This window comes from Puma concolor, chromosome C1, assembly GCF_028749965.1.
Source record: "Puma concolor isolate L17-30 chromosome C1, mPumCon1.1.hap2, whole genome shotgun sequence".
Lineage (NCBI taxonomy): Eukaryota > Metazoa > Chordata > Mammalia > Carnivora > Felidae > Puma > Puma concolor.
This window is the reverse complement of record NC_141674.1, coordinates 88,991,885-89,012,145: the sequence shown is the minus strand read 5'-3', so window position 1 is coordinate 89,012,145 and position 20,261 is coordinate 88,991,885. Positions and strand designations below refer to the sequence as shown.

General features: G+C 36.1%; 1 long non-coding RNA gene across 1 annotated transcript in view; it reads right to left on the bottom strand.

The window, feature by feature from the left end:
- LOC147578209 (uncharacterized) overlaps positions 1 to 13,629 on the bottom strand; it is a 66,703-nt gene extending 53,074 nt beyond the window's left edge. Inside the window, exon 1 of the long non-coding RNA XR_015254935.1 lies at positions 12,955 to 13,629. This is a non-coding gene — a long non-coding RNA (uncharacterized LOC147578209). The remainder of the gene's footprint in view (positions 1 to 12,954) is intronic.
- Between the last annotated feature and the right edge of the window lie 6,632 nt (positions 13,630 to 20,261).

The window sequence follows — 20,261 nt, the reverse complement described above, 5'->3', positions numbered from 1 at the left end:
CATTCCAGTGTTCTTTCTATTACTTCATACTGCACTGATACTCAAAATAAATGAAATCATTATTTAGGCAACTCACTGAAATAATTTTCTTTTACTTAATCAAATGATAAAAATTCAAAGTACTTGGGTGCCTGGGTGGCTCAGTCACCAGTTAAGTGTCTGACTTCGGCTCAGGTCATGATCTCACGGTAAGTCAGTGCAAGCTCTGCATTGGGCTCTGCTCTGACAGTGCAGAGCCTGCTTCAGATCCTCTGTCTCACTCTCTCTCTGCCCCTCCCCCACTCTTGCTCTCAAAAATAAACATTTTTAAAAATTCAAAATACTTAATAAGATTTAAACTTATATTTTCCTTTGAATACTTAAATTAATAGTAACCACTCATGGACCAGATGTTCTTTGTGAGTTTATATTTAAAAAGTGATTATGGGGGCGCCTGGGTGGCGCAGTCGGTTAAGCGTCCGACTTCAGCCAGGTCACGATCTCGCGGTCCGTGAGTTCGAGCCCCGCATCGGGCTCTGGGCTGACAGCTCAGAGCCTGGAGCCTGTTTCGGATTCTGTGTCTCCCTCTCTCTCTGCCCCTCCCCCATTCATGCTCTGTCTCTCTCTGTCCCAAAAATAAATAAATGTTGAAAAAAAAAATTAAAAAAAAAAAAAGTGATTATGTATGCCTATAATTTATTACTCTTTCAAATCATAGCTCAAAATTCCACAGACTAATACAATTGCTAAATTAAATTTATCAGTGCTGTGAAGTCAACTTTTATTTGTTTACATTTTTAGTTCACTATGTGTAAATTCAATTTAAAAACAATTTAAAAACAAGCTTAAGGGAAGAGAATCCATTGAAGTAATTAAATTGGTTAGTATCTACTCAATTTATCAAATGTTTATTTTTTATTTTTGAGAGAGAGACAGAGAGAGCAAGTGAGGGAGGAGCAGAGAGAGAGGGGGACGGAGGATCCAAAGTGAGGTCTGCACTGACAGCAGAGAGCCCAATGTGGGGCTTGAAATTATGATTCAAAAGATCACAACCCGAGCTCAAGTCAGACGTTCAACCAACTGAGCCACCCAAATGCCCCAGTACTACTCAATTTATATACATTATTTATTTATTCTTTCTAATCAAAATAAGAAAGTTTTATTACAATAATAACTATAATTTGTTGCACATTCATTGAGGCAGGCACTGTGGCCTATGTATTATCTGATTCTCTGTAAGTTAGGTATATTTTAGAATAATTAACTAAGAACACTAAGATGCAGAAAGGTTATAGGAAATGCCCACAGCCACACAATAAAGTGGCAGGTATTAAATTCAAACCCAATCCATTTTACCCAAAACCCACACTTTTACAAATGTGAAAATTGATTCTTTATTTATGATTATCAATATCCTTGTACTATCTATTTATATCTATTTGCATGTAGGTCATTTTTTAGAGGTCGCATGTGATGTGATAAAGATTTAGTATATCCGTAGATGTTAATAAATATTTGAGTAATTATAAAGATTTGTTCTCTTTATAACATTTTATGAGCTATTCTCAAATTATAAATTTCTTAAAATAGATAACTTGAAATACTTAATGCAATAATAAATTTTGAAAATCTTTTTCTAAGCTTTCTGATCTATTTTTCCCCTTATAAACCTTGCCAGTTCCTCATTTAAATTTTTTTGTCCAAAATTTCTGGAATAATGAGAATGCAGTTATGCCTGACCTATACATGGACCCAGTCTCCTAATTATACTGAACCTATTTTCTTAGATTTTTTGACTGTCCCCTAACATATAGGTTCATCCTTGCACAGTATTAATCTTTAAGCAATACAATCTGGGACGGGGTGACAGGAAGACTACCTAATTGGCAATATGTCAGCATTTTTCTGGATGACATGTGATGATGGACTTGGCAGCAATAAGATCATGGGCATACCTGACCTAGCAACATGTAAAGCACTCATGGAACACAGATGATTTAACTATATGAACAGCCAATATTCCCAGAATAAATTTTTCCCTCAAAATAAAGCAGCCATTTCTTAAAGACTTAAATCCATGTATTAAAATACAGATTTGACTATAATCATCTACCAAGGATGGGCTAAATTATATAAATTTGTTCCAAAATCTAATATGACTTCAACTAATTTGATGGGAGATAGAAGGTCAAGAGCAGGAAAAATCTTCTTGGACCTACCTGAATTTGTGCCAAAAATAGGAAATTTCAGAGAAACCTTTGTTTTTGAGAATTGTCTAGGACCAACACCAGGGCCTCCATATTAGTTTGTGCACATCAAATACAAAATGATATGAGGTATTATCTGAGATGTGAGAAAAAGAATACAAAATCCTTATAAGGATAATTCTAATATACTTCCAAATATCAGTGTCACCATTTTATGGTATATACAGAAAAAGAACAGTTGTCTCACATATAACCTTGGATGGTGCACCATACAAATACTTATCCTTACTGCCTCAAACTTTCTTGTAGGCCACTATTCATGTCCCTGTTTATCTTTTCAGAATCCTTTTGAAGAATGCCACCCCATACGCTCAAATGGCAAAAGTAGGGACTGGCCACACTTGCTTTTTACTGTCGTGAACTTTTATCCTCTCCTGTATAATTCAATCATTACTGAAGATTGGGAGAAAATAGACCAAACACTGGAAAGGAGGATTTCAAGACAGTAAATTTTATTTTCCCCATAGTTCAAAGAAAAGGCACAGAACCAGATAAACACAGAATTTCTTCTCAGAAACAGCTCATTCTTAAAGACTAAGCCATTCATCAAGTTGACTCTTCACTAGGAGTGCCTATTTCTTTAAAGTGCCATTTTACAGTTCTATAACACTCATTAATAAAATCCAACTGTCTACCATGTTGGCCATACTGTAGAATACATGTTTTTTCCAAATCCCCAGAATGCAGTGGGACAAAGACAGGATTTTCTGAAGTCTAACACTCAGGATATTACAGCAGGACTGCCTACATTTTAACCTGAGATTGATCATGCAATGGATAAATTAGTCTGTGCTTGTGGCTTTGGAAAAGCTGAAATAGGAAAAACATGCATAGTTTGGAAAAATTTATATATATATATATATATATATATATATATATATATATATATATATGTATTTTTTTTTTGGTTTATTTATTTATTTTGAGAGAGACAGAGCAGGGGAGGGGCAGAGAGAGAGAAAGGGAGAGAGAGAATCCCAAGCAGGTTCTGTGCTGACAGCACAGAGCCTGATGCGGGGCTCAAACCCAGAAGCCATGAGATCATGACCTGAGCCAAAACCAAGAGTCAGACATCTAACTTACTGCACCACACAGGCTCCCTTATATTTATATTTTTAAAAACAAAAAACATTGAAATATAATAAAAAAATCAAAAATTTGTCCTTGTATTTATAAGCAATTTAGCATTTCATTTGTTTCTTTTTTAAAAAAATTATTATTACAAAGGAATGTGGGTCCAATATGGTTTCGGTAGTTAGTGACTCTAAAAGTTTGAATCTGCAAAATGATAATAATAATAATAATAATAATAATAATAATCCAGTGAAGAAATGGGCAAAGAACATGAACACTTTCACAAAGAAGACATCCAGATGGCTAACAGACACGTGAAAAGATGCTCAACTTCAGGGAAACATCACTCATAATCAGGGAAATACAAATCAAAACCACAATGAGATACCACCTCACCCCTGTCAGAATGGCTAAAGTGAACAACAACTCAGGAAACAACAGATGTTGGCCAGGATGAGGAGAAAGGGGAACCTTCTTGTACTGCTGGTGGGAACGAAAACTGGTACACCCATACCAGAAAACAGTATGGAATTCCCTTAAAAAATTAAAAATAGAACTTTATGACCCAGAAATTGCACTACTTGATATTTATACAAAGGATACAAAGATACTGATTCAAAGGGGCACATGCACACCAGTGTTTATAGCAGCACTATTGACAATACCCAAATATGGAAAGAGCCCAAATGTCCACCAATTGATGAATTTATAAAAAAGATGTGAGGTACACACACACACACACACACACACACACACACACACACACACACACAATGGAATATTACTTGGCAATCAAAAAGAATGAAATCTTGCCATTTGCAACAACATGGATGGAACTAGAGTGTATTATGCTAAGTGAAATAAGTTAGAGAAAGACAAATATCATATGATTTCACTCATATGTGGAATTTAAGAAACAAAACAGATGGACATAGAGGAAGAAAAGCAAAAATAAGATAAAAACAGAGAGGGAGATAAATGATAAGAAACTCTTAAATATAGAGAACAAACTGAGGGTTGCTGGAGGTGTGTTGGGTAGGGGGATGGACTAAATGGGTGATGGGCATTGGGAAGGGCATTTGTTGGGATGAGCACTAGGTGTTGTATGTGGGTGATGCAACACTAAATCTCCTCCTGAAATCATTATTTTTTTTTTAATTTTTTTTTTTAACGTTTATTTATTTTTGAGACAGAGATAGACAGAGCATGAACGGGGGAGGGGCAGAGAGAGAAGGAGACACAGAATCGGAAGCAGGCTCCAGGCTCTGAGCCATCAGCCCAGAGCCCGGCGCGGGGCTCGAACTCACAGACCACGAGATCGTGACCTGAGCCGAAGTCGGACGCTTCACCGACTGAGCCACCCAGGCGCCCCACTGAAATCATTATTATGCTATATGTTAACTAACTTGGATTTCAATAAAATTAGAAAAATTATAAAATAAAATAATAAAAGAAAATAAAATAATAAATGAATAAATAAATAAGAAAAAAAAAGTTTGACTCTAGCACTGGCTTTGGCATTCTAATTCAGGTGACCTTTGATATTTAGAAATAAATGTGAAGCGAAAATAAGGATTCTCCATTTTTTTCTAGGGTATACCTATCATGAAAATGTCTTTTGGGGCATCTGCATGGCTCAGTAGGTTAAGTGTCTGACTCTTGGTTTCTTCTCAGGTCCGATCTCATGGTTTTGTGTTTGAGCCCTGCATCAGGCTCTGTGCTGACAGTGCAGAGCCGGCTTGGTATTCTTTCTCTCTCTCTCTCTCTCTCTGCTCCTCCCCAACTCATGCTGTCTCTATCTCTTTAAAAATAAATAAACTTAACAACAAAGAAAGAAAACGGTTATCTGGTCTCTCTTTCCCTTTCTATCTGTCTCTGTCTCTGTTGTGGATATTATGTATTGATTTCCAAATTTAAAAGACTATAATTTAGTGTTATAATATATCCCTCATACATGCACATTTTCTGGTTCCCATCCTCCCAATTTGGTTTTATTAGTTAAATCCAAATACTGCCTTCAACATTATGTCTATGTAAACATCTTTTATTCTGAGCCAAGAATTTCAATATCTTTTTTAGACAAGAGTTTTTACCTTTCCAAGTTAATTTTTAAATTTACTTTTACTTGCTTGACATTTTTCAAAATCTACTAAACTTTTCTCCAAACTCCAACACTTCTCTCTAATGCTTTTTACTCAAATTATTCACATGGCCAAAACTGTCAGATAATGTATTAACTTTATTTTCCTAAAAAGACCTTTCTCGGGGCGCCTGGGTGGCGCAGTCGGTTAAGCGTCCGACTTCAGCCAGGTCACGATCTCGCGGTCCGTGAGTTCGAGCCCCGCGTCAGGCCCTGGGCTGATGGCTCAGAGCCTGGAGCCTGTTTCCGATTCTGTGTCTCCCTCTCTCTCTGCCCCTCCCCCGTTCATGCTCTGTCTCTCTCTGTCCCACAAATAAATTAAAAAAAAAAAAAAAAAAAAAAAAAGACCTTTCTCACAAATCCCACTAATGTCCCAATCTAGTATTTACTGGTTTACTTCTAGCCTGGTGGAACCCTACTGTTCTGGGACTTTTTGTCATTATATTGAACATTCCCTTAGTTTCTTTTTGGTATTTAATTCTATCTCAAAACCTTATTTTCCTCTTTCTGGGTTGACTACCTTATTTTGGTAAAAAAAAGGTACATGGGAGTTATAATATTTCAGGTTTTCATATGTGAGAAATATCTATTCTCTGCCACAAATCATGACTTGTAGTTTGGCTAGCTACAAAATTCTAAGTTAGAAATCATCCTCCTGAAGATTTTAAAGATATTATTCTACTGTGCTCAAGCTTCCAGTGTTGCTATAAGTTTTCTAATAATAGCTAACACTAATTTAGCACTTCCTATGCACCAAGTTTTATACTAGCCTACTTATTTCTTATAACAAACTTAAGAAAAAGTAGTATCCTTAATGACAGAGAAAGAAATTAAGATCCAAAGAAATTAAGTAGCTTGTCTCCTTCCCCCCCCCTCAGTTTTCTGAATTATTACAATATGCACTGCTCTCAATATTTCAATTTTTAATCTATATACAGTACTTGTATGCTTGAACTCACAATTGCCTTTTTCCTGTTTTCCCTATAGTCTCTTCAAAAATCACTACAATTAAATGTTGAGATTCCTAGAATAATCCTCTAATATTCTTATCTATTCTATTTTCTATCTCTTGTCTTTTTCCTCTATGCCCTATTTCCTTAATTTTACATTCCAAATTTTCTATTGAATTTTTATTTTAGTTAGCACATTTTTAATTTCAGAAATCCCATTCATATGTATAAATATATTACTGTTTCTTTTTGTGTGTCTTAAACATTCTAAAATTTTCTTTATAGTATCACTTTCTTTTTTTGTTACATTTATTCTTATGTTCCTTATGGTTTTGTTTTTATTGTAAATTATATGTTTTTAAATTATCTTTTCCAAATTTGTTGGTGATTTTTAAGAATACCATTGATTTTGTACTGCTATCTTCTGTTTATCTTCCTTTCCTTCTTTTATAATTACTTAACATGGGCCATTTGTCATTTAGTATTTTTTTAGGTTTATTTATTTATTTTGAGAAAAAGAGAGAGACAGAGTAAGAGGGGAGGGGCAGAGAGAAGGAAAGAGAGAGAATCCCAAGCAGGCTCTGCAACATCAGTGCATAGCCTGATGCCAGGCTTGAACTCTTGAACCGTGAGATCATGCCCTAAGCCAAAATCAACAGCCAGACACTTAACCGACTCAGCCACCCAGGCGCCCCTGTCATTTAGTTTTTGATTATTAACAATTTTTATTATGACTAGGTCTCAATTCAGCTAAAGCTCTGTATTTGTATGTTTGGGTTTAGGGGGCCCATGTGAGCTGGGACAGCATCATTTTGTATATATTGTCTCAGGACACTTTTTTATCAAACCTTCTGTGTAAGCTCAAAGATCATTTATTTTCCTCATAGTACTTTTGCCTGTGTCTAAATATGTTTTTAAAATGAACAGAAAATCTGTATAGCTCATTATGAAGCTTTTTATTTTATAGGATTCCTTTGTGGCATTAGTGCATTTTGTTCCCCCAGGTTAACATGTAGAACTGGATTATCAAATCTGAGATCTTATTTTAGCATCAAGCTTTACTAATAATTTCAAAGATAGAGTTAATTAGGAGGTTTAGACAAAACAGAGAAAAGCCTAAGATATCAACAACAGCTCTTCAGGTCCCACTTCCTGCACTGCACATGAATATCTGGCTCAGAAAAATAGATTGTGTCTCTAAATAAGGATTATAGAGTTATCTCACACATAGAAGATTTTAAGATATAAAACATCTCCATTTTAAATCTAAGAGAGTTGCATAACTTATAAAATATCACCATGCTTCATAGATTCTAGATTCTAGTTCTTATAGGTAACACTTAGCCAGGGACCCTCTACAAAGGGCATTTCAGAGATAAGGTTTCTTCCTCCCGACCAAATATCAGTAGAAAATTTCCCCAGAAATCCAGGTGACAGGAAAATTAGACCAGGTCACCTACCTCCTATTTTTCCTCCCGGGACATCTGACAGTCAAGAGAGTTAAGAGATTTCAAGTCAACTGCTTTAATTACTTCCAGATAGCCCTAAATGACTTTATACAATTATCTGGCTGATCATCAAACATATTCCTTGCTACTACTTCCAACTCTTATTAACTTCTGTGGAAAAAATAATTTTTCTTTGTGGCTTTTCTATTCTCACACTATGGAATAGGATTTGTGTATAGTTCCAAATCCCTGGTAGCTCACTGTTCAAAGAAAGAAATCTTTGATTAGATTTTTAAGGTCAGAGACCACCATATTTCTAAGAAGTTTGTGCCATGTACAAAATCTGTTGGTACTATTTCCTCTATAGATTATTCCAAATTCCACTTGATTGGCATTTCTATTCAGGTTCTTGTTTATTATTTGCTCTGGAAATCTCACAGTTTTATTAGAGATGAATGGAATTATAGTTTTGCTCTTTTTATTTTCTGTTTTCACCAAAGAGGGTGGTTGGAGTAGAAATATCTTTGTAATCTCCCAACATAAGAAAATGAAACATTGTTTTAAAGGCTTTCTACTGCTATAACTAAAATTTCTGTGATTTAAAGAAGTTTTGAAAAACAAGATTTTGCTTCAAACTCATGTATTTGATATTTTTGTAAATAAGCTTTTAAAAATTTGGAATTAACAAAGGCCCTATGTAAACTTCAAAAATATGCAAAAAGCTTTTGAAAAGCAAATGTTTATATTTTTAAATAATTTTTGGATGCTATCTGTAAATAATTTATGGACAAATATAAGAGTGAATGAAGGACAAATAGGACTAAACTTTAGATTCACTTTTAACTATTTTAAATTAGTATCTACAGTGTGAAATTTTATATGCAGCAATAAGGAATTTAATTCATTTCAAAGATATAGTGAAAAATAACTGTATTTTACTATAAGCTCTTTTTTTACTATATACATATATAAGGTCTTTTTTACTGTATATTGAATTAACACATGTATATGTTATAACATATATATATAACATACATATATATATAAATAACTGTATTTCACTATAAGATCTTTTTTTTTACTATATATGTATATAAGGTCTTTTTTACTGTATATTGAATTAACCTTTATATATATGTAAAATAGTTATTTTTCATATATATATATAAAGGTTAATTCAACTGTATAATCAACTATATGTATAATCAACAATATATTGAATTGTTAATATTAACAATTGAAGGTTAATTCAATATATAGTTGATTACATATATATATATGTATATATATGTAAAGGTTAGTTCAATATACAGTAATAAAGACTTACATATACATAGTAAAAAAAGACCTTATAGTAAAATCGTTATTTTTCATGTATATATATAAAGGTTAATTACATATATATATACACATAGATATACATATATATGTATATACACATATATGAAGGTTAATTCAATATATAGTATGTGTGTGTGTGTGTGTGTGTGTGTGTGTGTGTGTGTATATATATATATATATATATATATATATATATATATATATATATATATTTGGGTTAACCAGGGAATAAGATGCAAAATTCTCTGATCTTCAGGTAAATGCTGGCCAGATTTCAGTAAATGACAGGCTCTTCAGAGCAAAGGCCACAAGTTCTTTATGTTTTTACCTTTCATACCTAGCATTTTATCTTGCTGGTAGTAGTCACTCTTCCAATATGTGTGCCTGGTACTGCTGTCAAAAATGTGCTAGATATAGTTAAACAATATCTTTTTATTATCATTTTTCTAATAATTAGTATATTTTAATTATAATATTGGTACTTTGTCATATGTACCATCTCATTAATCTCTATGGACTCCAAATGTTGTTTTCAATGAGTTAAAAGAAAATGATTTTTTCTTGGAAGGGGAATAGAAAATCTTCAGCAAAATAACACTTGTCAAAAAGGAGAGAAAGAGAAAAGGAAATATCCCACATTAAATTACAGAAAGGACTGGCATTGATAGATTACAAGTGCTTAAGATAGAATAGTGCAGAATTCCTAAAGTAACACCCAATTCTTATAAAATGTACCACTTGGAAACAGAGGTTCTATTTTACATCTCATTGCATCTGAAAAAGCAATCTTTTAGCACAGTCCCAACATCCTTTTTCAATTTCAATATGACATTTTATTCTGAGGTTAATAGATATTAATAATACGTACAACCACAGAATATCAGCTACAGCAAGACACTAAATATAGAGAAGGTAATTCTGTGGCTTCTCTTCCATTATGACACTATCACAGGGCCAAAATCTGACCAGATGTAAGATGTTTATACTTTAACTTATTCAGTCCACAACTGCACCATAGAGCATCTGAGAAAGCCCCCCAGGGACAGTATTTTACTGTCACATCTTTCCTGACTTAGTTTCCTCTCTCACAGAATTTCATAGGAACAAAAGTTTGGAAACTATTGGTGTATCATTGCAAAAGACTTAAATAAGATAAATTATTAAGTGTTAATAATTATCACAGTACTGAGTTAAAGTATATTTCAAAATATAAGGATTTATGCATTTAAATATTGTAACAACAGTACTGCTAACCCATAAATACATTAAAGTAAATAAGTGAAACAAGAAGTCAATTCCCAGAATTATTTATATGTATGTGCTCAAGGGTAGGGGCTTGAAGCAGAGTTAGGTGCTTAAGTGAGTCCAAAATAACCATCCCAGATAGTCAAAAAAGGAACCAAAGAATAAGTCTGATGATTTAAATAATTTTAATAGCTCTCTAATTTCTAACAGAGAATGATGGATCCACTGAGACTTCTGAAGTGTTCCTGCTTGCCTAAAGATATACCCTCATTCTATTTTAGTGTTAAGCTTCTGTAGTGTTAACCTGCATTGATCTAATCGTTTGTTGTTCTGAGGATAAGATGAGATAATGAAGCTGTATCTTAGAAGTTAGTTTATAAGTTTAATGCCTATAAGAATTCATGAACCCAATGTATCCAATCTTAAATGTTTTATTTTTTTGTGGTGGGATTCCCAACATGATCAGAAGCTGTAATAATGTAGAATTCCACCAATGAAGGACTGCAAGGGACAAGTCTCCTCTCCCTCCCAAGAAATCAAGAAACCTTGAGGCAAGTAGTCATAGAAAGAAAGGCAAAACCTGATCGAAGGTTTAAGGGATCAGAGTAATTCTGAGTACCATAATATTGCCTCCATCTTTCAAATTTTTTTTCACAAGTTCCCATAGATTAAACTATGCATATAAATTGATAATCATTGTGATATATCTGAATTAAAAGGCAACACTGATTTGAGACTCAAGCAACATGTCATTGTTGGAGGAAAGGAATTCAAAATAAGGCTTTGGCATATCAAGAGCTTCCATCCATCAGTAAGTACATAAGCTCTATTAGTGGTTTTGGCATAGAAGTATGGCTTCAATATATCATGGCCTTTTTACACAGAGGCTTCGCATCAGCAAGGAAGGGGTTGGCAATCTATATTGGTCAAAAGACAATTTAACATTGTAGCTTAACAGGTACTGACGAAGCCATAAATACAAAGGAGAAAAATGGCAGGTGTCACATGGTTTACAAGAATACATTCATCCATGAGATATGGCATTTGTTCTTCCAGACAGAGAATTTAGTATACTTTGAAGGGAAGTCTTCCTTCCTTTGAAGGAAACGAATGGCACAGTAATAGGTATAGTCAGAGTCTTAAGACATACGATGAAATATATAAAACTTGGGACACATTTTCACTGAGATCTGGGGGTTAATATGAATGCTTAAATGAGAAAACAAAAATGCTGGTTAAATAGCAACTTAATTCAGCAACTCTGCTCTTTCAGGAAAAATAACAAATGAATTATGCATCTAGGATATAGTGAAAAATTAAGATTATAAGAAAGTAGAGGATCCTTGAAAAATGTGGGGACATGTGTGTGCAAGCAAGGTGATATAAGTGAGTCCAGAAATGGGGCATTTTGGAGAAGGACTGCAGAAGAAAAGCCCGCAACTGGTGTTAGTATGAATGGTATAGATTTCAAGTGACAAACACAATCAAAATGACTCAAGCACAATGAAAATGTGTTAGTTTTGTAACTGGGAAGTACACATACACAGATGACTTCAGACTGGAATTAGGAGCTCAAACATTATCTCTGTCCATCTCTTGGCTCCGCCTTCTTATGTCTTGGCTATATTCTCAGGCAGGCTTTTCTCATGCAGTAGCAAAGCTGTTCAAACACACTGTCAAGCTTACATTCTACCAGGTCTGCAAACTCAGAGAAAAAAGTAAGCACTTTTTTCCTAACAGTTTAAGCCAAAGACCCAAGGATGAGTCTTAATTGATTTGGCTTCATTTGTAAGCCTTATCAGAACCCAAACATTGTGACAGGGGAATGGAATGTGATAACAATCAGCATAGATCACATTCTTACCCCTGGAGATGAGATATGAGGTCAGCTGTGTCTTCACAGAATGGGTGAAACATGGCCTCCAGGTGGTTTCTTAATAGGAAGGTGATGCACAGTTACCAAAAAAGGAGGAAAAGATGCTTGACAGCTATATACAATAAATATTCATCACATGCACATGTTGAAGATTTCTAGGTCAGGTGACCCCAGATTGTACTATCACTAAGAGTTACTACTAAGTAAAATAATTAATTATAAAAGGAAATTATAAAATCTTAGAATTGCTGTAGAGGAAAGTATGCATGTGTATGTAATGTCTAATATGTTGCTGATTCAGAATATCATATTTGTCCTGAAGTGTCCATGATAAAATTCACGTTTAGTTTTTTTATTTTATTTGTCTTTGATATTTTTCATTTGGATTGTTACTCCAAACTCTTTAGCTGTTAATGTTAAAGAAATAAACACCCATGTCTTTTGCCATATGACTTTGCAATTCCTATTATAATATAGAGTACATTTTCCCACTCAGCCAATGGATATTGAGCTTGACCATGTGTCTTGTTTTGACCAGTGGAATGCTTGCATATTGAGGCAAGCAAAGGTTTTAGATGTCCTTTCAAAGACTTGTTCCCTTGTATTTCTGCCTTGCACCATGAAAAGAACATACCTTGAGTAGCCACTGATTGAAGAAAGTGGATCAGATGTGACTTCACCCCCACAGCCAGGAGTCAAGCTCAGGTAAACCACAGCATGAAGGAGAGGCTAACCCAAATAACCTGCAGACTTGGGAGCAAAAACCATAATCATTTGTTACTTTAAATTACTGAGATTTTGAAATTGTTGATTATGTGGCATTACTATAGCAGAAAACTAAATATTAAAGTATTTACACTACTTGTGGGTTATATTCCACTTATTTTCAATATTGTATATTTTATAAAAATGGTGCTATTAAAGAATGGTGCTGTTAAAAATAGTAAGAAAATGTTGACATGTAACAGTGGAAAATGAAATAGTAGGTAGTTACTGACAGTTAGTGGTTGGAAGACTTACCGAGAGCCTACTTACATATCTTCCCCATTATGATGTCAATAACTCACACCTCTGAGTTAAGACACCATATCTCCATATTTTTAAATAATTATTTAAATTCTTTTCATTAAAAAATTAATTCAGTTAATAAAAACTATATTAAGCCATTAACATCTACTAAATCTTTGGGGCAGTGAAAAGAGATAAATTCAATTTTCTTTGAAAACTCATTTCCTTTTCTCTTTTGGTTGCATACCAAGAAGCTGACACCACAGGTCTCACTGACCTCAATGGGAGAAGAGCAGTATTAGAAGCTGGACTAGAAGGCATCTTTTCCTTTCTTTTTTGTTTTATTTATTTTTTGAGTGAGAGATGGACAAACAGAGAGAGACAGATCCTGAGTGGGGGAGGGGCAGAGAGAGAAACACAGAATCTGAAGTAGGCTCCAGACTCTGAGTTGTCAGTACAGAGCCCGATGCGGGGTTTGAACTCATGAACTGCGATATCATGACCTGAGACCAAGTCGGATACTTAACTGACTGAGCCACCCAGGCACCCCTAGAAGCCATCTTTTCTAACAAAGTCACTTCCTATTCCCTCTCCATATTTATGTGACATTGTGGGAGTGGGGGCCGCTCCCTTTTTACTGTAGTACTTTCTGTGGCCACCCAGTCCAGATGTGCTAGTCAAAGCATAACTGCCTGTGGAATAATGAAATGTCTACAATATGTGTTTATAACATTCCTCAGTAAGCCTTTTTTTTTTTTTTAATATTTACTGTAGTGAAATTAGAATCTCCTTTGAATGACAAACAGGTTATTTTTTAAGATTAGTTAACAGCAACAAAAAGTTTTAATGGAAGAATTGTGGACCCTAAAATTGTAAAATTGCAGAATGCTCTTCTTAATGCATAATGGTAGGAGGAAAAGAAGACCAAAAATAATCATTAGGCAGGCAAAGGAATTCCAAAGAAAGCTAACCACTATAGAAAGTTCTGAAATTCTATTAAAATGTCACTAGCAAAGAATAATGAAAATATATAGATAGAAACTGTAATTAAGAAGCTATGTTTTCATATTCTTTTCCTTTTTTCTTTTTTCCTTTAAACTTGTTGATTTTAATACAAAATACTTATTCCCCTTCTAAAATACCAAAAAGCATGCAGATGGTTTTTCTCTACTTGTTTCTTTTCCTGAGGAATAGCTACATTTACAGAACACTTTGGTTTCACATTTACAGAATACTACCACTTCACTCACTAGAGAAAGTGGATAACATCTTCTTGATGTTTAGACAGAAATATTGGACACACTCCTCTTTCCCTTGTGAATGATTTACATGCTGATAAAATATTCTGTTTGTTTGTTTGTTTGTTTGTTTTCCTAGAGAGGCTTTGCTCCTCTCTAGGGGTGAGCCCTGCCCCATTTCAGGCTGTTGAGTGGGAATGCCTATCTAATTCTTCGGTTCACCATTAGAAATGCCACTTGCCCGTTGATACAAATTGTGTTCTCCTGTATCAGCTTTTTACTAGAGGCGATGTTTTTGGTTTTTATCTTCCTTATTCTTGTTTGCTTTTTCAATTAGTTTGACTCCAAGACCCAGAAAAATGTACTACACATTGGGAAGCATCTAAGCCTGCATACAGTACCTCTAAAATATGTCCATATAGTATATCCAAAATTAAATCTCTATAAAATAAAACTGTATTTTTTGAGTGGAGTTAAGATGGTGGAGAAGTAGGGGAACTGGAATTCCCCTTGTCCCCACAGCTGTATTGAGGTCAGAACGCTTGGAATACCCAGGCATAGAGGCTGCAGAGTGACAAAAAAATTTCCACAGGTGGAAAGAGACAACTTGGCAGGACAAGTTGCGTGTTTGTGAATTGGGAGAGATAGAAAGAGCAGCATAGTCATGGAGTGGGGGAACGATGTTGGTGGAGAAATAAAAGGAAGAGAAGGGAGGCTGTAGAAGTGTGGTATTGTATTTGGGTAAGAGAAAAACCTCTCTGGACCACAGACTGGGGAATGAAAAATTCAAAGATACCAAGAAAGCCAGTTTCTACTTTGCAAACAGCCTTAGGAGCTACAGATTAGAGTTATCAGAGTTGCGTGGCTTTCTTCACACTGGAGCCGACCATGTGCGAGTGCCTGCAGAGGAGAGGAGTCAGCCCAGGGACGTCTTCACCAAATGCCACCCCTCCATGCTGGTAACTGCTTATCTACTGGAGTGAGATGGACACTGATGGAATCATACGGCCTCTTCTCCAGACGAGCACAGCCACCGGTTCCAGGCACCAACAGACAACTGTCCAGTTATTTTGTATGTTAGTCTGTTGTTGTTGTTGTTTTCTCTTTTCTTTTCTTTCCATCTCTTCTCTCTTCCCTTTTTTTTCCTACCCGCCCCCTCTTTTTTTCTTTCATTTGGAATCAAGCTCATAGTTTATGATTTGATTTTTGGTCATTTCCTATTATTATATATCCTTTTTGTTCCCTTTCTCTGTCCTGGTTGTTTCTTTAAAATCATTTTTATTCTATTCTTTTTACACATTTTCTGTATCTCCTTCTTCTTTATTTTCCTCTCTCTCACTCTCTGGATTAAGACTTATAGTTTCCCTGATTCCCTGTCTTGTTTTTGTTTTTTCTTCCCCCCCTCTCCTTTCATTTTTCTCTTTGTACTAGATAAGTCTTCCCCTCCAACATACACTTTTTTCCCTTTTTTCCAGGGTTACTGCAATGAAAAAATCAAAGCACACCTGGTGAAAGGTCCAAACAATCCCCCACTGTGAGCAGTGGGATAGAATAGCCAAAGACACAACAGAGTGCATGCAACACACTCCAAAGACACTTCTTAAAGTGCTAGGCCCTGGAGAGAGGATGACCCCTTTTTAATATAGTAGTACTCACAGGTGTGGGACACATAACAAGCTATTAAAACACATAAAAGACAGAAATTGGAACACAGGGAGATTTGGGGAGAATGGAGTATCTCTGGATAGAAAGGAAGCTCCACATTCCTTCCCTATACCACATCCTATGCATCTCTTCTATCTGGATGTCCTTATCATATCCTTTAATGAACTGGTGAACAGAAATAGTCTTGGAATATGAAAAAGAACACAACAACTGAGAAACTTTTAGCATGACAAAAAGCGGTCATTGGACCATCAAGAACCCAAGTATTTTACCCATTTGAACCACTTTTGCTTTTGGAGCAACGGGACACTGAGGTAACTAAGACACAGTCTATCATAAATACAGTTGTGTCTGATTCCTCCTAAGCCATCCAAAGCAATGTCAGAGTAAAGAACCTCCTTTTGGAGGAGAGGCCAAGATGGCGGCACAGCATGGAAGCTTTTTTTGTGTCTCTCAACCCTGAAACACAGCCAGATCAACAATGAACCATCTGGCACACCTAGAAAACTGATCTGAGGATTAACACAGCAATCTGTACAACCTGAACCACAGAACTTGGCAGGTACACGGCACGGAGAGGTGAACCAGCAGGGAGAGAAGCCACAGAGGGCAGGGAGCTGGTTTTGCTTGTGGAGAGAGGTTGGAGACAGGGGAGGTGAGAGTATGGGAAAAGCACCCTCCCCCCAAAAGTATCTGGAGAGAAAGTGGAAAAGTGGAAACAGCCACAGGGACTCAACAAAAAAGGGATAAAGGAGAAAGGAGAAGGTTTAAATTTCATTAAGACTATACACAGGGAGCGCAGAGTCTGAAACTCCACAGGTTGATACCTGGCGGTGCTCTAGTGGAAAGGGCAAATCCCTAGGAGCAGAGAGCAAGCTCCAAGGGGTCCATGGGCCACTGGGGAGTGGTACTTCCCCTGCAGGGAGGACATTTGGTAGAGGCTGTGAGGCCACCCCACAGGCAAAGGTCCCAGCAGACACCAGAGAACAATCACATTCACTGGTGTTGGAATAAGGAGGTTAATGAAGAAGCCTGGCACTAGATAGTGTTGTGATTTTCCATAACGCCTGAAATGCTGCTGTTACAAAATCACACGAACTTTTTCTGGGGTGGGCTGGCACCCAGTCGCAGTCTCTGGGTACCAGCAGCAGCGCAGTCTCACCAATGTTCCTGGGGGCAGGCTGGCACCTGGTCATTGCTCAGTTAGACCCTCCCCCAGAGGATCTGAGCAGCAGTTCCTCAGAAGTGAGGGGTTGAAGGAAGGGGCCAACATGGAGGAGAAGTAGGGGGATCCAAAGTTCCCATGTCTCTCAAACAAAGCCATGTTGATACCAAAGAATTTTGAAACCCAAGAGTCTGGGAGGAAAAGAGGTAGATTGTTTCCAGGGACCCACCTGGACAACCTAATGGGCCACAGGTGGGGAACCTCCAGGGAACGACAGCAGGCCCACAATAGAGGCAGGACCCGCCTACAACAAACCACGTCCCTCTGCACCTGGTAACTGTGTATCTACGAGAGTGGGATTGACACCGATGAACCAGACAGCCCCTCCTCCAGAACAGCATGGTTGCATTGTCTGGTTTAATTCTCAGACAATTCTTATTATATAGATATATTCTTCCTTCCTTTTCTTCTTATCTCTTCCCTCCTCTAGTCTGGTTTCTCTGGTTGTTGTTTGTTTAAGCAGACATATTTAATCTATTCTCTTGATACATTCTACATATCCATATTTATTTTCCTTTCTCTCTCTCTGGATTAAGCCATATGGTTTCTCTACCTGGTCAATTTTTATTTTTTCTTTTTCCTGTCCCTGTCATTTCTCTCTTTGTATGGGATAAGGCCTCTTCCATCAGCACCACTTCCACCCTGTTTGTACTTGTAGCTGGTGTTTCTGGTTTTTTGTTTTGGGGGTTTTTTGAGTGTTTGCATGTGTGTTTGTTTGGTTTTATTTTTTGTTTGTTTTTTTTGTTGTTGTTTTTGGTTTTTTTGTTTGCCTGTTTTCCTTTCCAGGGCTACTTCAACGAACAAATCAAAGCACACCTGGTGGAGGGTCTAAAACATCACTACAAGTAGAGAGATAAAGTAACCCAAGTCACAACAGTAGACAGCAAATAACTCACTCCAAAAAACACCTCCTGAAGGGCCAGGCCCTGAACACTGCATGACCCCTCTTTAATATAGTAGTGCTCGCAGGTGCAGGACACATAACAAGGTTTTAAAATGAATAAGGAACAGAGAACTAGCCAAAGTGATGAAACAGAAGATTTCTCCTCAAAAGAAAGTCCAGGAAGAAATGACAGCTAAATAATTGATCAAAACAGATATAAACAATGTAACTGTTGAACAGGAATTTAGAATAATAGTCTTAAGATTAATTGCTGGGCTTGAAAAAAGCATGGAAGACAGCAGAGAATCTATTGCTGCAGAGATCAAGTAACTAAAAAAATAGTCATGATTAATTAAAAATGCTATAAATGAGATACAAAATAAATTAGAGGCGGTGACAGAGAGGATTGAAGAGGCAGAGGGGAGAATAGGTGAAATAGAAGATAAAATAATGGAAAAAGATGAAGCTGAGAAAAAGAGAGATAAAAATATTCTGCATCATGAGAGGAGAATTAGAGAACTAAGTGATTCAATGAAATGGAACAATATCTGTATCATAGGAGTTCCAAAAGAAGAAGAAAAAGAAGAGAGAGAGAGAAAGGGGCTGAAGGTGTACTTGAATAAATCATAGCTGAGAACTTCCCCAATCTGGGGAAGGAAACAGACATTGAAATTCAGGAGGCACAGACAACTCCCTTCAGATGTAACTTGAATCGATTTCTGCATGACATATGATAGTGAAACTGGCAAAATACAAAGATAAAGAGAGAATTCTGAAAGCAGCTAGGGATAAACAGGTCTTAACCTACAAGGGTAGACACATAAGGGTAGCAGCAGACATATCTACTGAAATTTGGCAGACCAGAAAGGAGTGGCAGGAAATTTTCAATGTGATAAAAAGGAAAAATATGCAGCCAAGAATCCTTTATCCAGCAAGCTTGTCATTCAGAATGGAAGGTGAGATTAAGGTTTTCCCAAACAAACAAAAACTGAAGGAATTCATCACCACTAAACCAGCCCTACAAAAGATCCTAAGGGGGACTCTGTGAGTGAAATGTTGCAAGGACCACAAAGTACCAGAGACATCACTACAAGCATGAAAGCTACAGATAACATAATGACTCTAAACTCATATCTTCAAATAATAACACTGAATGTAAATGGACTAAATGCTCCAATCAAAAGACACAGGGTATCAGAATGGATTAAAAAAGAAAAAAAACCAAGACCCATCTACTTGCTGTCTACAAGAGAACCATTTTAGACCTGAGGACACCTTCAAATTGAAAGTGAGGGGATGGAGAACTATCTATCATGCTACTGGAAGTCAAAAGAAAGCTGGAGTAGCCATACTTATATCAGACAAACTAGACTTTAAATTAAAGGCTGTAACAAGAGATGAAGAAGGGCATTATATAATAATTACAGGGTCTATCCATCAGGAAGAGCTAACAATTATAAATGTCTAAGCACCAAATTCGGTAGCACCCAAATATATGACAATTAATCACAAACATAAGCAATCTTATTGGTAAGACTGTTGTAATTACAGGGGACTTTAATACTCCATTTATAGCAATCGACAGATCATATAGACAGAAAATCAATAAAGAAACAATGGCCCTGATTGATACACTGGACCAGATGGACTTGACAGATCTATTTAGAACTTTTCATCCTAAAGCAGCAGAATACATATTCTTCTCGAGTGCACATGAACATTCTCCAAGATAGATCACATACTGGGTCACAAAACAGACCTCAATAAATATAAAAGAATTGACATCATATCACACACACTTTAAGATCACAATGCTATGAAACTTGAAATCAACCACAGGAAAAAGTCAGAAAACCTCCAAAAGCATGGAGGTTAAAGAATATCCTACTAAAGAATGAATGGGTCAACCAGGCAATCAGAGA